Here is a 24928-nt window from a genome sequence, read left to right on the forward strand (position 1 = left end):
ATTTATATCCTTAGAATGAACTGAAAACGAAAAAATTAAGTGGTGAGTAATGGAGATACTATTATGCGGTAATGTTTAAGGAATGGTCAAGTCATACTAAAACATCTCGCTAGAAAATAAGCTCGACGTCCCTGGGTGGGCTTGAACCACCAACCTTTCGGTTAACAGCCGAACGCGCTAACCGATTGCGCCACAGAGACCGACGGCTCGCAGCTTTGTTTTTAGTGACCATAAGGTGACAGTTGATATAATATCAGCATCACGTTTTGTTTATATCAATAGAATCAATTATTTATATAAATTTTGATTATATCTATTTGATTATATGAAAACAAAAAATTGAAGTAGTGAATAACGGAGATATTTTGATGAGGTACTATTATAAGCAAAGGTACTATTATAAAGAAGGGTGAAATAATGGTAATATATCTCGCTAGATGAAAAGTTCGACGTCCCTGGGTGGGCTCGAACCACCAACCTTTCGGTTAACAGCCGAACGCGCTAACCGATTGCGCCACAGAGACTGACGCCAACTAGATTTTTTTCTTTTTTGTGACCACGAAGTGATAGTTGACACAATAACTGTATTGTGCTTTGTCTTTATCAATAGAATCAGTGCAGATGGAGGGGTGCATATTAGCAGGAGGGAGAGGGACAGGCACCACACCCAAGCGGCTAGGCAAGTCCAGCCCCTGATTTAACACCATGCAATCCTGCCTCTTCACCCTCTTGTTGTGCCACTGTAGGAGGGTCTGCTGCATAACTAAGTAGTAATGCGCTGCCTGAGACTCCATCTGCACACTGCACCAGGCCCCTCTTCTTTGGACTGCGGTGTATGGTCCAGACCCTGTCAAAGATGGTCTAATGGGCAGCAGCAATCTGGCAATCTGGGGCAGTGTTGGTGAGTGAATGCCTCTTCACAACCTTTACCCCTGGAATGAACTACATCCTCTTCTTTGGAGACCTGAACATCCCTGGTGTCTGGCGGCAAACACCACCCTCTGCATATTGTAATCTTGCAGGTTCTGCCACATAGCAACAATGTTGCTCATCTAAGCAGAGACAGAACACAACAGCACACGAGAAGACAAAAACATGTGCCATTGTGAACAGGTATGACAAGTCACAATAGGAAGGTAGCAAGACAAAAAATGTTCCTGACCTGCTGCTTCCTCAGTCACTAAACTGGGCTTCAGTGAAGCAGACTGTGACCAACCAAAGCGTGATTTAGAAACCTGAAAGGCGATACCAAGTCTGTGATTAAACAAATGCAATGTGTTTCATACAAAAAAATAATTACTAAGAAAATACTTACCATCAACAAACTCTAAGGGGGGTGCAGGGAATGAGTGAGGCTGCAACAGTTTCTCCAGAGGCCAAATCTGCTCCATTTCCCTTGTATCTCTCACTGCAGCATCATCCTAGGAGAACACAGAAGAAACAGTTACAGAACACCATACAGTAGTTTACCTCTAAAACTGAATACATTCGTTAGATAACCTTGGTGTTATGAACCATGCATGTAAGAACACACATATGTCTTGGCATCATGCATTGAAGAGATAGAAGTAGGTCTGACAACTGGTGATGAACAAACTTAACACAAGACATAAAATACAGTTCAATTATAACATTTCTTTATAAAAAAGACACCAGACATCAAATAATTATACTGTGCTATGTAATTAAACACTTACATTCAGGGGGAGCAGGTAGGGCAGCTACATGCTCTTTCTCTGTGACAGTATCATCATATAAATAGAATTATATAAACGTGATTAATTTTCAATATGAAAGTATTTAAAAAAACACAATTCTAGTACCTTGTGAACTTCCCCTGTCCAAAGAAGAACTCATAGTACCTAGTGGGATATCCGCAAGATAAAGTTTTACTAATTAGAAAATATCAGCCTTATGCTCTTCAATCAAAACTTTGCAGTGACTTTTGAATTTCTTTTGACAAGCTAATCAGAGTAATGCAGGGTTTGTTACACTGGGTTCGATATTAAGGTTGTATTGGCTGCTATATTTAGTGCAATGTTTATGCATGCTCTGAAATTTTGTAAGTGAATGTTGGAATTTCCTGTTGTCACTTTACTTCAGATGTGTATTACTTAAAGTACTTACACCTAGCTTTATTTTTCCTTCGCGACTGGAACTCTTCAACTGTGTTAATGGGAAAATAATAATTACAAGTAAACAATGTAATCAATCAGTATGACAAGAATTCAAACATTTCATTGCCATACTCACATTCATTTAATGAAGATAGATCATTTCGTTGCATCACAATCACTGATTTTATGGTAGTAAGTTACTTATTTAATGGAGTAATGCAACCCAATTTTGCAACTTTTTTAAATGTCAGAATGTAATAAAACCTTCACTGGAGGAGTCCTCTATAAATCTTGCAGGACGCCGCACCTTCCTCACACTGCCCCTATCGGACTCAACAACAACAACAAATTTATTTTTGTATAGCGCATTATCACAACATTACATTGTCCCAAAGCACTTTACAGCATCCCCACCCAAAGCCCCCAGTGAGTAAGCCATAGGCGACAGTGGCAAGGAAAAACTCCCTAGAAGGAAGAAACCTTGGGAGGGACCAGACTCAAAGGGGGAGCCCATCCTCCAGGGGCCGGCAGGGAGAGTCAAATACAGTTAAATCTGAGACACAAACGGGGAGCAGGGGGGAGATGGCAAGCCGGTGCCACCGCTCCCTCCAATCGCCAGGCAGCCAGAAGGCAGGGAGCGGGTCATACAAAGAAGATGACACAGGCATCATTAGATGTTTCAAGTCCTTTTTGTGCTCTGTTCCTTGCCAGTTGATAGTTGTCTGTGGATAAAGTAATTTGGCATAAACAGTAAATATCCCTCACAGTAAACAACAGCACCTGTACATGATTAGAGAAAATCATCACTACCGTGTCCAATGAAAAAGCAGGATTGCAATAAAAATTACCTGTAAACGTGAAGACTCTGACTTGGTATTTAGGCCATAGTTGTTTGTCTGCCATATCCCCTCTTTTCACCATTTTGGCAGCGTTGTTCCGCGGCCAATAGCAATATAGCTCCTATAAATGTCAGAGACAAAAGAACACCAAAAATGAACAAAATATAGAAAAACGATGTTGACATTAATATGAAAAGTAAAGTAGGTAAATGATCATCACTTGAGAATATCACTTTATTGAAACTGCTTAAACTAAAAACAACAAATTTATAGAAAACTGACAATGATGCATCTTCTTCATAGTTTACATTTTACTTTCTTTTTCTTGTATCTGTCCTTTTTCATGTCTAATAAAATGCATCTAACAACTTTTCAGTGATAGAATTGTTTGTTAAAAGCAATTAAAGCACATTTACCAAGAATCAGAGATTATGTATCTCTTTGCATTAAGGTTGATCTGCTACCGTATGCAAACTAATTTCCCCGTGGGATCAATAAAACTTAGTTATCTAAGATACCACTGCACGATGCAATACATGGAAAAAAGTAAAAAACTGGGTCACAAAAATGCCGAAACCCGGGATCGAACCAGGGACCTTTAGATCTTCAGTCTAACGCTCTCCCAACTGAGCTATTTCGGCAGATGTCACAATGTCTCAACCACCACTTCTTTATAGTAGTAAACAATAGTAAAGTATTCTTCGTTTTGTATAACCTTGTCTATAAATATCTTCAAATATTACCACTGTACTTAATTTCTATCCATCGATTCAACATTTACATCATCCAGTAGTTCAAAAAGACATTAAAACCCCGTCTTTCTTGTACAGCGACCTATTGTTACTTCAGATGCCTGACATATTTCTCACTATAGCTATACACGATTATATTTACGATACACATTAGCGGTTAATGGCAATCTCAACATGCAAACTCTTTTTGTAATAATACAAAAAATAACAAAAACCTTTAATTTTATAACAACTATTTCTGAGTTCTCCAAGGGACAGTTTCAGAAGTATGTCACTATACGGGCCAGTGGCGCAATGGATAACGCGTCTGACTACGGATCAGAAGATTCTAGGTTCGACTCCTGGCTGGCTCGTTACTTTTCGCTATTTTTTCAAAGAACCGTAAAGAAATGGATGACGTCCATGTCATACCGCTAAATATAATCGATTTTAACTCGAGATGTGCACTTCCTTGGGTCGTATTTTTTTTAATTCTCGATTTGCTGTATATTAAATGGATCACAGAATTATATGCGGTTACAAAGGTTATTGCGGCGTGTGGATCACTGGAAGTTGATCTGGAATAACGAAATTACTGATGACGGAAGGTAGTTAAACCAATTTGTGGCTAATCCTATAACGATACATTTGATCAAACTACACAGTTTATGGGGAGCATGATGCAAATAATTACTATGAATAGGTTGTAACTTATTGTTTATATTACCATAACGATGCTTAGCCAGCTTGTGAAACCGCCAAATTTTCATTGCCACCAGATGGCAATGCCGAGCTACGTATAAATTCAGAAAAGAATCACGGCATTTTAATAGTAAAAATGCTTTAATGAAGTAACGTTAAAATCATACGCCAAGCTAAAATTTGTCCAACTTTTGAGGTTCTCGGGCAAATTTCATCACAACTGTCCCCAACACTCTTTTCCGTAACTATCAAACCTTCTCTAAAGAAAAAACAATGCATGTAATTAAGAATAGGAAAACACAGCAAAAAGACAAGGCAATGAGATCCTTAAAGGGAGTCAGCAAAACAACGAACAAATCTTTTAAGAACAGTTCAAATTGAATGAGAGTATTTTAATACTTTTGAAATTCAACTATAACTTTTAAGAAAATACATTGTACGATTTTGTCACCATGCAAGGAAAAGTTGGAAAAACGAAATGCTCTCTGACAACACAGGGTCTTTTCCCATAGTTTTCTCATACTCGTTGATTAATCACAATGCTAGCTAATAGTAGTTCGTTGTAGGCTTAGGCCTGTATCAGGGGCGTTTCTGGTTGTTGAAAAGATCAGGGGCTAAGTCAAATTGACCTGAGGTTTGACTTTTTTATTGTCATCGGGGCTAAAATGCTCAGGGCTATAGTCCCGGGTGGTGGGACATAACAACGTCCATGGCCTGCATCACGCAGGGGCAGACACTTCTCTTTGGACCCTAAGCTACCTAATGGGTAGGGGTCCCCTAAGTAGGTCACCTGAGCTATTTTTTTGTAGCCGAAAGAGAAACGAGAGGGAATTTAAAGATGGGAAATTTAATCAAAGCGCGGGTGCCAGCAGTAAAACTTCGATCAGGGGGCGGGAGGACTGTCGGTAAAATTAGCGAATGGGGAGGACAGCGCCGGCGGATCGATCGGCCGGTTTTAATAAATTTAACTGATCCCTCTTTTGTAATGTCCGTCTTGAGTTTTGCATATGCTCAGTTAATCGTGTTCAATTCACGTCTGTTCACAAGCTGTCTACCATTCTAGCCGGACCGTATCAAAGACTCGGGATACGTAAAGTTAATCTTATATCTTAGCGTCGTTTTCCCCGGTAGGCTTCAGTGTTAAAACTAAGCTGGCCAGCGCAAAGTCTCAAAGCAGACTAGCACAGCCGGGAAAAGGGTAACTCTGTCTATCCCGAAAACTGTCGCTAAAATGCAAATAACAGACATGTTACTATAATTTAAATGATCATATTATGTAATATCCTTAAATGCACCTAGTTTTCTGGGGGCCCAGGCCGCTGTCTGCACTTGCCTTATGGTAAATCCACCGCTGATAGCAGGTTGCATAAAAAGTCACCAGTCTTTACTCTAAATACAACATATACATTTACAGCATTTAGCAGAAGCTCTTTTCCAGAGCGACTTCCATTTTTCTAAATTCAGGGACAGTCCCCCTGGAGCAAGTTGGGGTTATGGGTCTTGCTCATGGACCCAATGATGGTAGTACCAGAGTGAATTTAATATAATTTACTGCAATTGTTTTCTGAATTCAGAAATGTCCCAATCCAGTGAAATGACTACACCGATCTGCGCTCTCTAGAGATTTACAGAGGCACACGACAAACAGTTCTGTAAAATCTGGCTTTGCTATTTGCGTTTTATAATATTACACGTCATATAACTGTGGTTTCAAGCACAGGGCTAAAAAAAATAAAATGTATTTTTTAATTATGGATTGTACATTTCAAACATAGTATTTAACACGCCCAAGTACATTTTTATAATAAATTTAAAAACACCACAAGAGCGTGTACTATAATATGTCACTAAACTATTTTCAAACACATTTATGCACCATCATCATTTTACAGATATAAAATCTTCTATAAAGATGGACAAGGATTAAATAGATTAAACAATTACAGTCAACTGGTGCATTCAGGGGATATCTATTCAGGCCCTGCTGTTTTTGGTCAGAGTTAAAGATTATTTTCCCAGAATGCAGCGTGACTGTAACAGAACATGAAGAGTGGGTGGAAGCCTGGTATCACAATGCGACAGAGGAGAATAAAAAAAAAAGGAGGGCAAAGGAATGGATAATGTGGAGGCGGAAATGATCATTCAATCAAAAGCATTTTATGAAGCTGCTGAAGGTTAGGGACTAATTATTCAAATCGGGGTGGGGGGGGGGGGGGGGGGGGGGGGGGGCGTAGTCCCTCTCTTAACAAAGAGTTATGCATTTTTGTTTTTGATCATCAGCAGCGAACAAGGAAGGCGCAATTCAGAGAGCACCAGGTTGTGCTGCTTGTTGTTACACAAAAGAAGAAGAAGGTGTAAGCAAAGACTAAAGGACATTTGTGTCTGCCGTACATTGATGGTGAAATAGCATTTACAGCATGAATAATCACCACCTGTTTTTGTTGTAGAACACACTGTATTGTTGTAAACTTATGCCACTATATATTTTGGTGGAAATCAGCTGTGAAAACTATATCTAAATATTAAATTTTGTTTATAGATATTATTTGCCATATAGCCCATGCAGGGAAGTTATGCTTGGATATTGCATTTATGTTTTCTACCTATTTTATGCTTTCTGGTGAGACCAGTCATCTTCTAATACAGTACTCAGTACCTTTCTCTTCCTATACCAAATTATAATTTTGCCCATTAAGATGGCATTTGTCCTTGTGGTACTAACAAGGATAAGGGATTATACAGAAGAGTAGGTGGATGATTTGATAAATGGATGGATGGATGGATGGATGATGTAATTTGTTTTGCAGCTCTCGGAGTTACAGTGGCATGGTAGCTGTAATATCGTGTAATGTGTGACTACTTGTGTTCTGCCATGGACTGGCATCTCCCTGCAGGGTGCCCCCCCTGCCTTGTGCCAGGTGCATTCTGGGATCGGCTCGAGCCTCACCTTGACCCTGTACTAGAGAAGTGGTTATGGAAGATAGATGAATGGATGTATTTGTCAATTGCAAATCTTAATGCATTTTATTGCAGTCTCTCCGTTGTCAGCATCCTGGTCTAAAAAGCTAATATCCAATGTTGTTAGACTGAAAATTCAGGGTAGAAACCTTGCTCAAGGATATTACAGCAGGACCCTTACTGGGTCCTTCAAGGCCCTTGTACCTGTGATTGGAAAGTTGCCAGTATGAATCTTGTGGCTGGAAGAATAACCACATGCTCTTTGGGCCCATGAGCATAGCCCATAGCCCCTGAAACCTCCCAAACCCCAGGCTGTACGTGTGTGTGCATGTTTCATACAGTAGAAGAGCAAGATGGGATATAGAAAAATGTCCTGTGTACCTGTACTTATGCTTGTGCAAATGGCAAATGCAGCACATCATTAAATTCTATTGATTTGTTCCAGGCAGGATAGCCTTTGTTCACGTTTCACATCAATGAGTCTTGGCTGCCCAACACTGTATCAGTAGGTGAACACCCCACAAGCCTTGCTGTTTCAGAAATGTTCCTACCCAGTCTTTTGGCCATAAGGATTTGGCCCTTATCAAAGTCACTCAGGTCTTTGCTCCCCAGTGGTTGAGTTGTACATGACAGGGAGAGATGTGGTCTGGATTCAATTGTATTTCAGTCTGTCACTTGAGTATCCCTGATATAGTCAGCAAATGTATCTGTATGTGAGTGAGAATTATACAGAAAAAATTAGGAGAATGGTACATTTTCAAATGAGATTGTTTTTGTCTTTTTTCATTATCCCATGAGAACTGGAGCCCTATTTACCTTTCCCAATTTTTTCCTGCATTCAGCACATTGACTATGTGTACTGAATGTTAGCTTACAAGATAATTCATGTTATTCGTTTCACATGGGCGTGGTCATAAAGTGTTGGTTATCGGTGTACACCGATAAGTCATAGTATTAAAACTACGGACAGGTGAGGTGAATAGCATTGATTATCTCATTACACTGGCACCTGTCAAGTGCCATTTGAGTCATATTAGGCAAGTGAGCAGTCAGTTCTTTAAATTGATGTTGGGAGCAGGAAAAATGGGCAAACGTAAGGATCTGTACGACTTTCGCATGGGCCGAATTGTGATGGCTAGACAACTGGGATGGATGAATTGTGTAGACGGACCTACACAATATTAGACAGTTAGTTTTGGGACTCAGTGGGCTAAGTCTGTGTGCCTGTAGTCAGAAGGTCGCCGGTTCAAACCCAGCCTCAGCACATTTGCAGGTTCTTGAGCAAGGCCCTTAACCCCCAGCTCCCTGGGCGACGCTACGGGTGGCTGCCCTTCGCAAAGAGCAAGCTGAGGGAGGTATAAAAACAATTTCCATACAGGGATCAATAAAGTAATAATAGTTCTAATGTTATAGCCGATTGCTGTATATTAGCAATTTTATAGCTAACTTCTATCTGAGAATTTATGAGTTCACTGCTAATAAACTACTGTGCATGTTACTACAAGATGACACACCAGCACCCCAGACCCTGAATAGGATAAGAGGTTGGACGGTAGATGGATGGATGGATGGACATACCAACAATAAACTTAGAGCACTTTTGTATTAATTACAGAGAGATTACCTTGCAGCCTTTGCAGGAATAAATACACTTTCATATAAATCTTTCTTTAAAATAAGGAAATAAAATATTTTTTTGCGGCATCATTCCTTTCCTTTCATTTACCTGGAGCGTAAATATAAGCCTCATGGGTCTTTGAGTTATTTTAGCAAACTTGCAGAAAATGGTCAAAATGAGAGCATGCATTGATTTGTTTTTTTTTATATCCGTTTACACATAAACTTGAGCTGCCCAGCACAGAAAATATGTACACTGACCCAGTTTGATTTTCTGCTGTTTGTTTTATTTATAAAGTTTCAAATAAAGGACATAAAATGTTTCAAGCAGCCTGTTCATGACCTCAGCATATTATCTCCTTTGCTTTTTAAGCAGACACCTTCTTGGACATACAGTGTGTGCGACAAAGAATTCGTCATTTGACTTTTTTTTAACTTGCTTATTTTGCAGAATAAAAGTAGTGTATATGTATTTGGATCATTAATCAGTCTCACACACACCCTGAATACAAAGAGCCAGTATGTTACTAGCTTAATAATATTCTCCTATATTGCCTACCTAGCAAAATTCTTAGCTGTTACCACCCTCAGCTGAGTTAAGAACTTAGCAATGTGGCATTTTTGTTCTTGAGCACTAATTTCCTTTACCTCTCCTGTTTTCCTGAGACACCATTTTCCAGAATGTGTTATATCTCCTCAGTGAAAAACTGGCAAGCAGAATATTTTAATGTTGAATCAAGATGTGTGCACATTGCAAACACCATGTAGTTCAACCTAAACGGCATTGTGTGTGTGTGTGTGTGTGTGTGTGTGTGTGTGTATATATATATATATATATATATATATATATATATATTGTATCTCTGTTGTTAAGGCTGCTTTGTAGAGATCAGTGTGTCAAATTTGAAAATTAGACCTTGATTTGCATTAAGTGTTCATTCTGCGTTTTGTTTTGACAGCAGCCTAATTGTATAAGCAGAGTGTTCTGTATGAAATGTGGTTGAGGTCTTCATTTAGCTTTCCCTAACCTCACCATTTTGGATGTAGCCCTCGTTTCGGCAATTAGCGCTGCACGCTGAGTACAAAAACATTTTTTTTTTCTCCAGTAAGATGCAACCTTTGCAAAATTCTGTAATGTCGCAACTGAAAACAAATAATAGGGGAGTTCGGGTAGTTCAAGTGAGGTTGAAACATTAGTTGTATGCATGCAAAGTTGCATAGGTGCCAAGTGGAATAGAGCATTAAGTTAAAAGAGCGTTAAGTTAGCATCCTCAGAGTCTGCCAGATTGCCAACTCTAATGCATCTGGAGTGACGCTCACACTTTTTGACTCTTGCGTTCGTGCAAGAAACCTTACGGCAAATCTCCAATATATCATTCCATTATAAACCTAATATTCCATCCATCCATTTTCTGAAATTGCTTGTCCTATCCAGGGTGGTGAGGAGTCCGAAGCCTATCCTGGTGGCTGTGGGCGCAGGACAGGGAATAACCCAGGATGATGCACCAACCCATTGCAGATAAACCTAAAATTAGCTACATGAAAAGTGTTGGGGTAGGTTGCAAACCCTACAGACTATTTACCAGGTAATAAAACTGTTAATTACATGTAAATGTGTGTGCAGACTCTCAAATTAAATCTCTGATGCAAGCCAACTGACCAAAGATGACAACCTGAATTTGATGGGTTTAAGGACTTGGAAGCTGGAAGCACTGAATAAATGAATGGCAGTAGGCAGGAAGGTCTGACACACTCGTGCTTCTCAGGGAGATGAAAACTGAATCAAACTAAATAAAATGTAATCAGAAATGAAAATTAAATGAAAAGAAAGAGAACTTGAAGAAGCTATGAATAGCAGAAAAGATATGAAGCTCCTAGGTCTGGCTGCCATTTCTGGTACCAACTTGGGGAAAGAAGAAGACGTGTCCTCTTTATCTGTCTATGAAGAGTACTAATCATTAGTAGCGTATAATTTCCTTCCATTGTCCCTAGTGCATAATCAGTTCAAAATTTGTTTCAGCAGTCAATGTTAAAAAAAGCCCACATTCACGTACTGTAGTTTCACATGGGGGACCAAGTGACCTGCAGTTTAATGTAATGGAGGTCCCTTTGTCGTTATTGCATATGGTCAGCTGATGAGTCCTGTGTGGAAATGCAGGCCATTGACTCATTAAAATAAGTCCTCAACAGCCTGCCCGTCTCCAGTGCTTCGCTCAACAACGTAACAACGACCTAACTGTACTGCATTGAGCCTAACAGTGTATGTGGCTCAGTCTTCTTAGTGATTTTGTTGTGGGAAGTAAGTTTCACGCCCTCCCTCATGAGCACGCAATCACAGCTGAGTAGCAACACCTGTCTCTCACCTTTAACACCCCAGGCTGCCTCGCACATGGTGTGAGGTATTGTTGATGCTGAATGCCTCATACTGAGTGTGCTTGTTTTGTCTCCTGTCTAGCTCTGACCCATCCTGCCAGCCATGTTCCCATCATCTCCTGATTCCCCAGCTAATCCCAGAGTGCCTACCTTCTGTATAAAACCATCTGAGTAGGACTGACCCCTCTGCCTAAAAACCCTCTTGCTCTGTGACCCCAACCATGATCCTGCCTGTTGATTCCAGTCCTGCTTGTGTGGTCATGACTAAGCTGTGTTGTCCATAACTTTCTGTTTCAAGACGGAATACCTCGTCAGCACAATGGACCCTGCGGAGCTCCAGCTGCAGGATGATCTAATCCAGATCGCCCACCTTGCCACCGTGGTTGGGCAGCTCCAGCAGGGTGCCACTGCCACCGCTCCCCTGTCATGGTCCCCCGTGTCCATCCTCCAGAATCCTGATCGCGATATGCGAGCGCTACAATAGTAATTCCAACCAGTGTCATGATGTTCTAATGCAATGTGGAGTCTACAGTACATAGATCACCATCTGGACCAGTTCCAGGGAGACATGGGTAGGGTCCACTTCATGATCTCCCTGATGACTGGTAGAGCCCTCAATGGCGCTATGGCATTGTGGACTGAGAAGAGCGCAGTCCTGAATTCTTTGATCACATTTCAGCACGCCTTCAGTGAAGTGTTCAACCATCTTGCTGTCGGCTGGAGCCTGGGATACCACTTCTGTAATCTCCTACAGGGGGAGCTGGTCAGCGACCAACTTCGCTCTGGAATTCCGGATGCGCAACTTGGGCCTGGGTTGGCCGCCCTCCTGCATGCAGACACTAACCCATTTGAAACGTATGAGTTCCACTGGTCCTGAAGTTCCTAGGTTACCAGATCCAACCTGGGGGACTGGGGATGTATGAGGAGAAGGTGATGGCTGTCCAGGATTGGCTGTGGCCGGGCTGGCCCAGGACCATGAAGGAGCTCCAGTGCTTGCTTGGCTTCGCCAATTTCTACTGGCGTTCAGGTCAGTTGCGGCTCCATTCACTGCCCTGATGCAAGCTTGCCGATCCACCCTCTTCTGGACCCTGAGGCCAAGAAAGCCCTCTGATGCCTTGAGGAGCTCTTTGGTACAGTGCTTATCCTGCAGCAGCCTGACCCATTAACACCCTTTGTCGTGGAGGTGCACAACCTGGTAAGTTGGGGTCGGCACCATCCTGTCACAGCGACAAGGAGAGACGGGAAGGATGCACCCCTGTGCATACCTCTCACGGAAGCTGGTACTGGTGGAGAGGAATTATGACATCAGGAACTATGAGCTGCTTGCTATGAAGCTGGCCTTTGAGGAGTAGCGACATTGGTTGGAGGGTGTGGCATATCTCTTCCTGGTGCTTACTGACCACCAAAACCTGGAACATCTGAGGTTAGCCAAATGCCTCTTTTTCACTATGTTTGAGTTCAAGGTCTTCCAGGATGAATAACCTCAAGGCGAACACCCTGTCATGCTAATGCGACCCCCTGATGATATGCAATGATTATGTCCTGATTCTTCCACAGTACTACTTCCTGAGCCCAGGGAGCTGGGACCTGGAAGGGACACTCTGTGAAGACCATCACTAGGAGCCTGCATCTGCCAACGACCCTCCAGACAAGCTCTTTGTCCCCTCGGCCCTCCACGCTGCCCTCCAGGGGAAGTCAAGGGACCTCTATCTCCTCGTTCTATTGGAATGATGGTGAGGTCTTTGCGGTCTGGGTCCTCCTGGACTCCTGGTGTTGGTGAAGTAAGTTGCAGAACCTAGTGGATTGGGAGGGCTTTGGTCCAGTTAACTTACCTTATAATAGACTGTAGGTTTTGCAAACTACCCCAACACTTTTGATGTAGCTAATTTTTGTTTAATAATGGGATGAAATAGATTTGGCATAAGATTTCTTTAATCTGAAAGCTTGAGTATCACACCAGATGTGTGAGGGTTGGCAATCCAGGTATTGTTGGGTATTATCCTGTTCCACATTCCCAAACCAAGGTCTGATCAGTCTGGATCAAAAGGGAAAAAGGGGATGTTAGACTGACAGATAGATGGGTTTGGTGGCTAGTTTTCCAGCACTGTGCAGAACTGGCAGTGAAACAGAATTTCAAGAAGTTGTCAGATGAGGCTGATGGTTTACCAGTTAGTCTATGGCCCTATATGCTGACTTGGTCATAAGCTGTGTGTCATGATCAAAAGAACAAAGTCTGATGTATAACAAGACATTTCTCTTCACAGTTTCTGGCTTCACTCTGCATGACAGGGAGAGGATTTTGGGGATCTGGTGGGATCTCAAAATTGAGAACTCCTTTGGATCCAAAGGAGGGCGCTAAGGAGAATTGTGCACCTTATAAGAATGCCACCTGATTGGCTCCCAAGGGAGCATGTGGTATCATGGCTCCCTGCTGGCTTAGGAATATCTGGGCATCCCAAAAATGAGCTGGATTCCATGGCCTTGGAAAGAGAGGTTGAAATTAATTTGCTTGACATGAGGTCATACGGCCTCCACCAGGAGAAGCAATATAATGACAATGATATTATTTACAATATTTACAAAAAGGAAAATACTGTATTTAAACAAAAATGTGCGCATCACTAAAATATACTTTTATGTTCCCTATTATGTAGAATAAAAAATACCCACCCGAATTTCAGTTGTTCTCACATTTATTGTCATGTGTGTATAGCACAATTAAATTAATTACATCTGCATACACTATACGGACAAAAGAATTTGGACATTACACCCACAGGAACTTTTATGACATCTCATTCTAAATCCATAGGATCAATACGAAGTTTGTTCCTCTGCAGCTACACTGCCCGGCCAAAAAAAATATCACACTTTAATATTTCATTGGACTGCCTTTAGCTTTGATTATGGTGCACATTTGTCATGGCATTGTTGCCACAAGCTTATGCAACATCTCAACATTTATTTTCACTCAGATTTGCATGAATTTCTCACTGAGATCTTGTACTGATGACAGAAGTTGAACTACTCCTTAAAGTCTTCTTCTGCACATCCCAAAGACTTTCAGTGGGGTTAAGGTGAAGACTCTGTGGTGGCCAATTCATGTGTGAAAATGATTCCTAATGCTCTTGAACCACTCTTTCACATTTCAAGCCTGATGATTCTTGGCATTCTCATCCTGGAATATGCCCATGTTATTAGGGAAGAAAAAATCCATTGATGATGGATGGGGGTATAATCTGGCCATTCAGTAAATTCAGGTACTCTGCTGACTTCATTCTGTTGCTGCATAACATTGCTGAGCTGTAATAATGATCCAGTTATTGGCTTTTAAGTATGTGCTGATTTAAATTCAAATGGCAACTTTTTTGGCTGGACAGTATATAACAGCTGCCAATCTTCTGTGAAGGCTTTCTGCAAGATTATGAAGTTTGTCTGTGGGAATTTTCGCCCATTCATCCAGAAAAGCATTTGTGATGTCAGGCATTGATGTTGGAAGTGAAGGCCTGGCTTGCAATCTCCATTATAGTTCATCCCAAAGGTGTTTGAAGGGGCTGAGGTCAGGGCTCTGTACAGGCCAGTCAAGTGCTTCCACACCAAACTCACCCAACCATGTCTTTATGGACCTTGCTTTGTGCACTGAGGCACAGTCTTGCTGGAACACAGAAGAGCCTTCCCCAAGCTGTTCCCACAAAGTTGGAAGCATAGAATTATCCAAAATGTCTTGGTAAGCTGAAGCATTAAGAGTTCCCTTCACTGGAACCAAAAGGCACAGCCCAACCCCCAAAAAACAACCCCATACCATTATCCCTCCTCCACCAAACTTTACAGTTGGCACAATGCAGTCAAGTAGGTAACGTTCTCCTGGCATCTACCAAACCCAGACTCGTCCATCAGACTGGCAGACAGAGAAGCATGATTTGTCACTCCACAAAGCATGTTTCCACTGCTCTAGTGGTGACATGCTTTACACCACTCCATCCAACGCTTGGTATTGTGCTTGGGGATGTGAGGCTTGCATGCAGCTGCTCGGCCAAGGAAGCCCATTCCATGAAGATCCCAGTGCACAGTTTTTGTGCTGGAGTTAATGCCAGAGGGAGAATGGAACTCTGTAGTTGTTGAGTGAACAGAGCGTTGGTGACTTTTATGCACTGTTACTTTATGTGGTCTGCCACTTTGTGGCTGAGTTTCTGTTGTTCCTTAACACTTCCAGTTTGCAATAATACCTATAGAGTCACAGGAGTGCCATAAAAAGAATAAATCTGTAAAAGAACAAGCAAGTAAATGTTGAATAAGAAAGTGAAATACATACAAATAAAGATAAAATAATACACAAAATAAATTCAACTAAAAAATAAGAAAATTAATGCTTTTCTTTATTGCTTTTAATTTTCCGGGATTGCTTTTGCAGTATTGTTTTTAATATTACCATATTGCTTTTAATATTATCTGACTGCATTTAATATTATCGTATTGCTGTTAATTTTGCGATATTGCTTTGTAGCAGGGGTCAGAATTTCCCAGCATTCTCGCGGAGAATTGTAAATAGCCCTGTCAGTAATTGTAAATAGCCCTTGTTGTGCTGTTGATGTTTATGGTTGCATTTCTTATGGTCGCGCATGTGTTTGTCCGTGTTTTATGTGTGCCCTGTCCGATCCTCGCGTGTTCTTAGCTTGTGTAAATCTCTACCGTGTGTGTACCTTACAGTTCGGCGTCTGACCAGCTTTTGTTTCAGCTATGTGTGTCTCGGTTTTGTGCTTGTTGGATGCCTGTTTCGGTCCTGTTCTCAACTATAATAAAAAGCGTGTTCTGCACTGGCAAGCGAACTGACCTTGTTCTTCACCGCTCTCGTTATGCCTCGGTCCGCCACAGTTTTTAATAAAGGGACCAGCTCTCAATTAACTGGCTTTATGCACGACTTCCTGTCCAGGCTGAGTATTCAATTCCAGCACATATGAATCTTGCTTTCGACTTGTTTTCCAATTTACAAATGCTCAAATCATAAATGGAAAAGATCGAGCCATTTTCTTAATTCCATCCCACTATATGTTGAAACGTGGGCACGTTTTACTAAAGGCACTTTAACACTGGAAAAACTTGCTCTGGAACCAGGGACGTATGTCAATGTCACACCGCAGGAACTCGACTCGATTGTAGTTCCTTGGATGCCGTTTCGAACCCTTTTAAGTACGTACTCCACACTAGGTAGTTTTCCTTCTAATACGAACTGGGGATGCGCGAGGATAAACTTGCTGACTGGTTGATGACAAGCACCGGTGTTAACTTGGAAGTTACGCGGAAGTGCAGGAAAAGAGACAGAAGGTAAAAACTGAGCAGATGCAGTTATTTTTGTACCTAAATTACATTTCTAATGCATCAATTAATTTCTGCAACGGAAAATGTGATCTATAACCAATATACTTTAGTCATTGTTTTTAATTCTGTGGAAAACGAAAGATGCATCTGCTGGCCAGATCTAATAAGAATCATAAACATGTGACGGGTCCTACAAGTACAGTATAAATAAAAGCCTGTGTCTCATTTTGCTATCGATCCCCCAATAACTAACAAACAACTAGCTAGCAAAACGACTTACAGTGGAAACCGCTTATACGTTGTGATCCTGTCCGTCTGGGTGAAATAGATCACTATATGTGGATGATCACAATATCCAATTTTTTCGCTTTATGTCTCAAGGCAGATTGCCATCTAATTAACCTTTGTATATTTTACGAATGAAATTGATAGAAAATGAATGAACGAATAATACACGGATTCTACCAAAGCAGGATCCTACTGAGCACATGAATTGACCGAGCAACCATTCAGTTACAGAGAGCACAAGAAATTTACAAAGGAGAGGAGGCCATTCGGCTCATCAGGCAGAGTCCTACACTGCCCCCCAAAAAGGGTAAAATCAATCAAACAGCAAATGTTCTGACATTGCATGGCAAGGAGCCACATTTGAGATATTAGGGTACCCAGGATTTCACACCTGCAAAACAGGTACTCTACCACAGAGATACATGGCCCATTGTTAGCTGACCAACAAGTTTCAGTTTTGCTTATCTGATGCAGGTTTCCTTATCCTATATTATATCTATGATCCATATTAGCCTCATACTATGTACCATCTGCTTCCATTCTCACAATGGGCCAGTATTAAATATCTGGCTATGCACTGGCATTTTCGTTTCAGTATTTTACAACTTTCCAATTATACTGTGTTCATTTCTTTCTAAGTATTTAATTGACGATGCCTTTTTTTCTGAAGCACTCATGCGTTCATATGATGCAGAAGTTTTAACAGTTGAACCCTATTGTACTTCGTGAATATCTGTTAAGTACTGTAATTTATCATCAGGAAATTCAATGCATTATTCTGATGGGTAACAAAAATCAGAGTGTTGGTTCTGAATCTAAATGGTGAAACAAGTTATGTGAACTGAGGTACAGAGCATGGTGATATTAGAGCAAGTCGCATGTTCTATTCTGAGGACCAATGACTGGGTCAGTGAGGCCTATAGGCTTTTCAAACAAACCAGAACCAGATGGCAGATTGAGTGCTGCCATTGGCTGACCCATTCAAAATTGTCAGGTGACTTAACAGTTCCCATTACTGGAACTTACTTTTTCAGGTTTTTTACCTGAGGGTAAAAAAGGCCGAATTGGACTGACCTTATTTAGTTTTTCTTTACTATCTGGAATCCAGGCAGGAGCATTAACTATTAAGTTGTGACACAATGAAAACAGGTGAATAGCTGTAGTGCTAACTAATCCCACTACACAGCATCATTTTAAAAATAAATAGCTACATTAAATGTAACAAAATAAGCCTATTTGTTGGACCTACTTCAGCTGAAAAGTGGTGAATTTTAAACAATCTAATTATGTATTTAACTATAGTGGTGTGTAATATCATGGACTATAACCTGAACGCAGTAAACACTTTCAATCTGGACTGACAGTTCTAAATGCCTCTGGAGGAGATTGTCTGGCAAAAGATAAATGATAGTGTATTAAATTATTTTGCTTTTACAATAGTTACAGAAAATTTCTGTTCTGGAGAAGGAAATGTATAAACAAACAGCACAGTAGAAGGAATATGTGTGTGAGATCAGCATTATGCATTATGGTGATGGTGATTAACCAATCACAAAACACAAAGTCTAACTGGCTGGTCTGAAGGTGGCTTGATTGTTCCTCTCTTGATGGAGCACCTCTGCCATCAGATGTGGACTTCATCTCTTCTTGAACCTTTGCAGGTTGGTAGTTGAAAAGTCCGTTCACGCTACATACCACAAACCTGGAACCTGACAAGTGAGAAACACGGTTTGCAGGCTGAGCAGTTGTAGGTCTCTTTTCTACTTGATAATGCTGATGTTCCTTGGAGATTCAGGGATCTGACTGGCCTGGAAACCAGGACTTTTCTTGTACCTACACTAGGAGCTTCTGCATCATGTTTTTCATTGTCAGACTTGTTCTTTTTTCACACTGATTGCATAACTGTAATTACGTTGCGCATTTATGTGATGTTGTTACTAATTTTAATGATTTCATGCCTACTTTTAATGTTGCCTTCTATGTTAAGTGCTTTGGGGAGAGTATGAGAGGAAGGCCACTGTTAAATTAATAAACCGGATTGTTTTGAATTTGTTGACAAAACTGGTGTAACGCTAATTTAATACAATTTAATTAACAGGCTACATTAAAGCTTTTATGTCCACCGTATACTGGGGAGATGTATAAATGCCCCTAATGTTCAGTCTTGATGTTATCCAAGCTTTTGCTTTGAATGCTGGTGTTTCAGCGGCAGAAATAATATGTGACACTATGTTAGAAAGGCATACAAAGAAAAGAAAGAGACTAGCCTTGAAAAAACAGGAAAGGGAGGGGAAGCGGGAAAGAGTGTGAACTAGCAGTTACATAGCTGTGAATAAGGATTCCATAGTCTCTCACCTGTATAAGGCACGGTGTACACTTAAAATTACAGATTTGCACATCCTTTAACATTTTTAGCCTACATACTGTAACGCTGTCCGGACCCAGCTTTAAAAACACCACAGGAACCGCGTAACGCGGTGCTCACAGAGGTGTACTTCAATATCAGTCATCCAGCAACTAGCCCGACATACATGTACAAAGCTGGCGCAGACTGACCTAATCCAGGCCAGCGTACTTATTTGCTGTATAAGCAAAGGAAAAAAATAACTAACAACATTTTCTCTAGGTGGAGGAGAGCCCCGCACTCTGTCATGTCGACTTATAAAATCCTTTTCTTTTCCGCGCCCTTTCGTGCTACTTCTCACCTGCCCTTAAAGCGACAGTAAAATAAAACAAGTACGTAGTACATTATGTACCGTTACAATACGTATATATGTTAATGTGATGATGAATGAGATTAGACTGACTCGAATCTTGATGAAATAAAAACATCCAGCCATCCATACAAAGAACGAGAGACAAGCTGTCATTTGAAGACAGTGAAACAGTGTAGATTGTTCGTCAGAACAGAGTGTAACTGGTTCTGAAATTCACAACAAGCGACACAAAGGACAAGGCAAAAGATTAGGACTACATGTATTTTGTATTTTAGATGTGTCGGGTCAATCAGGCAGGATGGTTAGAATATTTGTGTACTGCAGTTAATGTGATTATGACGATGACCTTTTATTATTCTTCATCATACTAGATATTACGGCTTCCAATAGATAACGGCAAGCAGCCGCTGTCTGTGTGTGCGAGAGAGAGAGAGAGAGAGAGAGAGAGAGAGAGAGAGAGAGAGAGATCAGCCCGTGCCAATAATGCAATTTCACTTAAGGAGGGAGAGAGATTTTCTCTTTAATATAAAAACAGTTTATTGACGGAGGACGATGGACTGACAAACTGATTCAAGGCGAACTTTCACCGGACACGCGCGAATTTGTCATTTAACGCCAAAAGGATTGTATTCGATCTATTATTAATGATACATTAATTCAGTCTGTAATAATAACAGTAATAACTGCTAATTCTTAATAACTGATAAACATTTACTGTTAGGTTTGTACACATCTACTAATCAATTAAGCACCCAGTGTTCTTCGTGAGAACTGAATCTCCAGGTAAGTTATTCCCGTATTTGAAAGGCGATTTACCGTAAAGTTTCTGAGTGTTACCTCCACTTTTTTTTTCTTTTTAGAAATTCTGGGCAATGCCAATGTTTATGTTACTTGTTACTTTAAATGTGCTGTCTAGTTAGGTTTATTTCGTGCCTGAAATTGTTTTCTTAATAGTCACACATATCCAAACGGAGTTTGTTTTTTTTTGTCTGAGTGGACCGAGCCAATATCCTTTGCAGAATATACAAACAGCATCTGATGCCTGCCATCCGGTTTGTCAGACCAGTTTATTTACAGTTTGTGTAAATAAATTATATTTATTTCTCTTTACGTTTTCAGTTTATGGTGCATCTCGAGATCTATTATTACAAATTTTAATACAAAGATATTTTAATGAACATGCAGGGACCGTACAGATGAAAATATAGTCTTTTATAATCCATTTCTATACTCATAGATTGCTTAATTTGTGCATATTGTCATTTTGAACGATTATTCGTTATCACGGTCATTCAAAATCCAATGAATCGGTAGAATTTTGTGCAACAGCAAAGAACATGTTCGTTCAGAAACACAGTTCACAGTAAGAAAAATGTAGTATGATGTCAGATTTTAACATCTGAGATAAAATGTGGCTTTTTATAACTATCCTATTATGTTCCAGTCTCTAAATTTTCTTTCCCGTCCTTTTTTCATTTTTTCGTTAGTTTTTTTTCTTTTTCTCTTAGCTATTAAGGATGTTCCAGAGAAATGTTTTATCCTTCTAAGTTAAAAGATATCATTGCTACTAAAGGGTGAGTGTTGCCTCTTTGTTGGGCAGCCAACAGAAGACAGAGACTGTGTTAAAGGTCACGTGAGGAACGTGTACGCATGTCAGACAACCTCGTGCCACCGAAACTAGGTTCAGACATTTAAGACACCTACACAACCAACCTCAATGCCAACTGTAATAGAAGCATATTATGTCATAGTAGACCTGTGACTCCAGCCTTGAAAGAGTAATGAAGGTAGTGTTTAATATTTTTAAATCTTACATCTTCCATCCAGCAAGAGGCTGCTTCAAATAGCTTGTGTAATTTTCCATTGGATGTTAATTAATGTGTTGTCCTTCATATGGTATGTTTATTTTCTGTCTTCTCGAACATTCTCATTCGTCTGTGAAATATCTCACAATGAATTCACAGTTTAAAGTCAGACATACACTTGGATTAAATGTTGTACCATACTCATTTGAAGTTAACTGTTAGAATTAGCAGTGCTTATTTACCTTAGCTGATCTGTCTATTCACTCTGTTTATTCACACAATTAATTTCCTTCAGTTTTTGTGTGTATTAAAGGCTATTATTTATGTAGTTCCATGAAACTGGGCCAATGGTGTCTGCTTTATATGCAGTATACAAGTTTTTTTTGGTTAGATGTGCATTTGATGTTACCAATTTAAACACCTGCCAGAATCATTTTAAACTGTTAAGCTGTTAAAACAGCAACAATTAACTGTGTGCTAAGATAAATTAATAACAAGAATCTTGATGAGCAGGTTGTCCAAAGGAACATATAAGTTTTTAGAACGATATGCGAATAAATGCCACAAGAAGAAGCTGCATAAAATCTGCTGTAGGGTAAGCACAGTGCTGGAGTTTGATCATGAAAAGTGAACTTAATTTTCAGCTTGTTTCTCGGTTTTGTGCAGTTCTTTTCTATAGTATTGGCCAGACACTAGATATACTTTCTAACCAAAAGGATGAAAACATTTTCTGTCTATAAAGATTAGGAATTGGGATTTTTTTCTAATGCTTTAAATGGATTTTCTTATTGATTTTTCTAACATATTATCCATGCATAAATCCATATTCCAACTGCTAATTCGGGTTGTTTGACTATTATTTTATCCATTAGGAACTTAAAGTTGCCTGTCGCTTTTGCTGATGTGTATATGTGTCCTGTAATGGACTAGCACTCTGTCCAGCCTGTACCACTGCATTGTTCAGCATAGGATGGACTTTAGTTTTGCTTTAAGGGGTCTTATTTTAATATATCATCAGCAGTTTCAGCTGGTGTACAGTCTGCTGCTGAATATTCACAACTAACCATCACCACACCCAGATGACTCATAAAAAAAATCCCAATAATCAGGCTTTTAACTGTTTCTGCTAGCATCCTGTTGAATGACTTCTTTCTCAGTCTGTAAAACCCTTTCTGGTTGTGTTCTTCCTGTGATCACCAATGAACGCATTTTCTGTTTCATTTGAGATACAACAGGCATGATGGTGCATTGAATAAGGGACGGGAATTTTTGGAGTTAGGAATCGTGGTCCAGCATTGTCACAATGATGCTGGGGACTGTGCTGAAAACAGACAGTGCTCTGTCACTTTACATACGTTTTATAACGCGTTTGTTCCAAAGGGTGCTTGTTACGTTTCAGGTCATCTGCAGCATAAATGCCGATTTTTATTAGCTGCCATTAAAACATTTTATAGTGCAAGCCAGGTCCTAGGATCCACAGTGACCACGCATTTAATTTTCTGCTCGGGGCCACAGGTGATCTGACAGGAAAAGTTAACAAAGGCGTCACAGATAAAAATCAGACACTTCTAAGCAGGACTTGGAAGAATCCTCAAAGCCTAAGATCCAGAGCAGTGACAATGGGAAATGGGGAGAACCCAGGACTCCTGTCTTGGGGTGACATGAACCCATTCCTCATCTGCTGTGAATAAAATATTAATATGCATACATATGAAATATATGAATATTAAATACATCTCTTAAGCAGAATACTTTCAAAACTAAAACATGACTACATGATAAAATATAGTAAGATATTGAAATCCTTGCAAAACATTTTAGTAATGGAAATGAATAGGACTTTGCAGCTTTCCAGTTCAGTCGTTCGGAGCTTGATTGGTATAGCTGACTATGACACTAATGAGGTTGCAGGGTGGCTCAGTGGTTAACACTATTGCCTCACACTTATTGTACAGGGTTTGATTCCTGGGTATATGTATGTGCAGTTTGCATGTTCTCCCTGGGCTTAAATAAATTCAGGATTTCATCCTGCTATCTTAAAAAACCTATGGCTGGGTAAACGGGTGTCTTTAATTAAATGTTCCATTGTGTGTTACAACCTTTGATGGGCTGGCATCCCATCTACAGAGCACTCTGTCTTCCTGTGGATAGGCTCACTGTGATCCTGTAATAGAAAAGTTTGGAAAATGGATGCTAGCCATGTCCGGATTATGTTATTTGTTTATTGTTTTCATTTGGAAATCCTAGAAAGAGCAGCTGATTATGGGCAAACCAATGTAGATTTTGGTTAACTGCCCAACACTAAATGTAACTGCGGATAGTTATGCCAGCATGTGGACTGCAGAGGTTCACACCTGAGGTGTCAAATGTGCCAGTAGTAGGTCTGGGACATAACAGGAAGTGATGACGTGTGTTATATTTGCCGTCGTGCTGGTTCACAGGAACACATCAGCTTGGCAAGTTCATAATTCTTGCTTTTGCAATTAAAAAAAGTCACCAAATGGCTTAAGGTTATCGACAAAATCCATGATCATTGTTGATGTAGCTGAGAATGTGTTAGAATGAATAGCTTGCACACCTGTGGAAGGACAATTTAGCATTAAAGAAGTGTGAACAAGCCTTGACTCAATTTACGCAATGGTACAAACCACATTATAAAAAGCAGCACAATCTACTGGCTAGAGGATTAATGCCAGACTAAATTCTAAAGACCTGGGACTTTCAATTGCTTGCCGTATCTCTGCTATCACTGCCATGGTGGACATGAGCATGGATCCTGCCTACCCACAATGCTCCCTTCTGTTGAAATTAACATTAGACCCACCCATGCTTAAGTCCTCGGAGAAGGTTGTCATAGAGGCACCTTCAGAATGCAAACCCTAAGCAAGAACTTTGTAAATACAGTACAGAAGTTAAGGTGGCAGGGCCAGACAGCAGTCTGAGCTGTTTGGGAATGAGTGGCTAACAGCTAAATAAATAATAAGAGCTAATAAATAATAATAATAATAATAATAATAAATAGCAGCTAATAAATAACATGACGGATTTACAATCCAGTGCACAGGCATCTCGATGTGCAGTTCAGCTATAGCTGAAACCTGTTGTCTAGGACAGTCTGTTGTCTGGTTAATAATACCTGCTCCATAAAATGGCAAAATCATAACAGTAATGGTGTCATTCCTAAAAACAAATGAAGACATGCCCCAAATAAATAGGCGTCTTCATTCCGCTTCTCCTTGGTAGGTTGTTTTGGCAAGACAAGCTGTTAGAGCCCCAGAGACGCCAGTCCAGAAGATTTTCTGGCTCTAGTTACAGCACTGGCAGCTCCAAAAGTGAGTCAAATGGATTGATTAAAAGGAATTAATTTAATCAGACTCATCAGAGCTGATTTGGAATGAAAATCGGTACTTCTCCAAAGTGCTAACTGAATGACCCTTTTAGGAGAAGGTATACAGAAGTGGAAAA

General features: G+C 40.2%; 1 protein-coding gene, 1 long non-coding RNA gene and 4 other non-coding genes across 8 annotated transcripts in view; 2 read left to right on the forward strand and 4 right to left on the reverse strand.

Moving 5' to 3' along the window:
* Positions 1 to 126: 126 nt before the first annotated feature.
* Positions 127 to 200, reverse strand: trnan-guu (transfer RNA asparagine (anticodon GUU)). The gene has a single exon. It is a non-coding gene; the product is annotated as a tRNA-Asn (tRNA).
* Positions 201 to 450: 250 nt separating this feature from the next.
* On the reverse strand, positions 451 to 524 carry trnan-guu (transfer RNA asparagine (anticodon GUU)). Its single transcript has one exon. It is a non-coding gene; the product is annotated as a tRNA-Asn (tRNA).
* Positions 525 to 951: 427 nt separating this feature from the next.
* LOC111855867 (uncharacterized) lies at positions 952 to 1402 on the reverse strand. Its single transcript, XR_002840980.2, has 3 exons — positions 1316 to 1402; positions 1163 to 1235; positions 952 to 1052 (listed from the first exon to the last, which is right to left on the reverse strand). It is a non-coding gene; the product is annotated as an uncharacterized lncRNA (long non-coding RNA).
* Positions 1403 to 3524: 2122 nt separating this feature from the next.
* On the reverse strand, positions 3525 to 3597 carry trnaf-gaa (transfer RNA phenylalanine (anticodon GAA)). The gene has a single exon. It is a non-coding gene; the product is annotated as a tRNA-Phe (tRNA).
* Positions 3598 to 3988: 391 nt separating this feature from the next.
* trnar-acg (transfer RNA arginine (anticodon ACG)) lies at positions 3989 to 4061 on the forward strand. Its single transcript has one exon. It is a non-coding gene; the product is annotated as a tRNA-Arg (tRNA).
* A 12462-nt stretch (positions 4062 to 16523) lies between these two features.
* LOC111855837 (uncharacterized) overlaps positions 16524 to 24928 on the forward strand; it is a 32514-nt gene continuing 24109 nt past the window's right edge. The window contains exon 1 of one of the 3 annotated variants that reach the window (XM_023835298.2): positions 16524 to 16659. The gene's annotated coding sequence lies outside the window, so the exon portion shown is untranslated. Of the gene's footprint in view, positions 16660 to 20137; positions 20442 to 21209; positions 21233 to 24928 lie in introns of those variants that run through there. The other 2 variants (XM_023835297.2, XM_023835299.2) reach the window with 2 other exon arrangements.

The sequence above is a fragment of the Paramormyrops kingsleyae genome, chromosome 6, assembly GCF_048594095.1.
Source record: "Paramormyrops kingsleyae isolate MSU_618 chromosome 6, PKINGS_0.4, whole genome shotgun sequence".
Classification (NCBI taxonomy): Eukaryota; Metazoa; Chordata; class Actinopteri; order Osteoglossiformes; family Mormyridae; genus Paramormyrops; species Paramormyrops kingsleyae.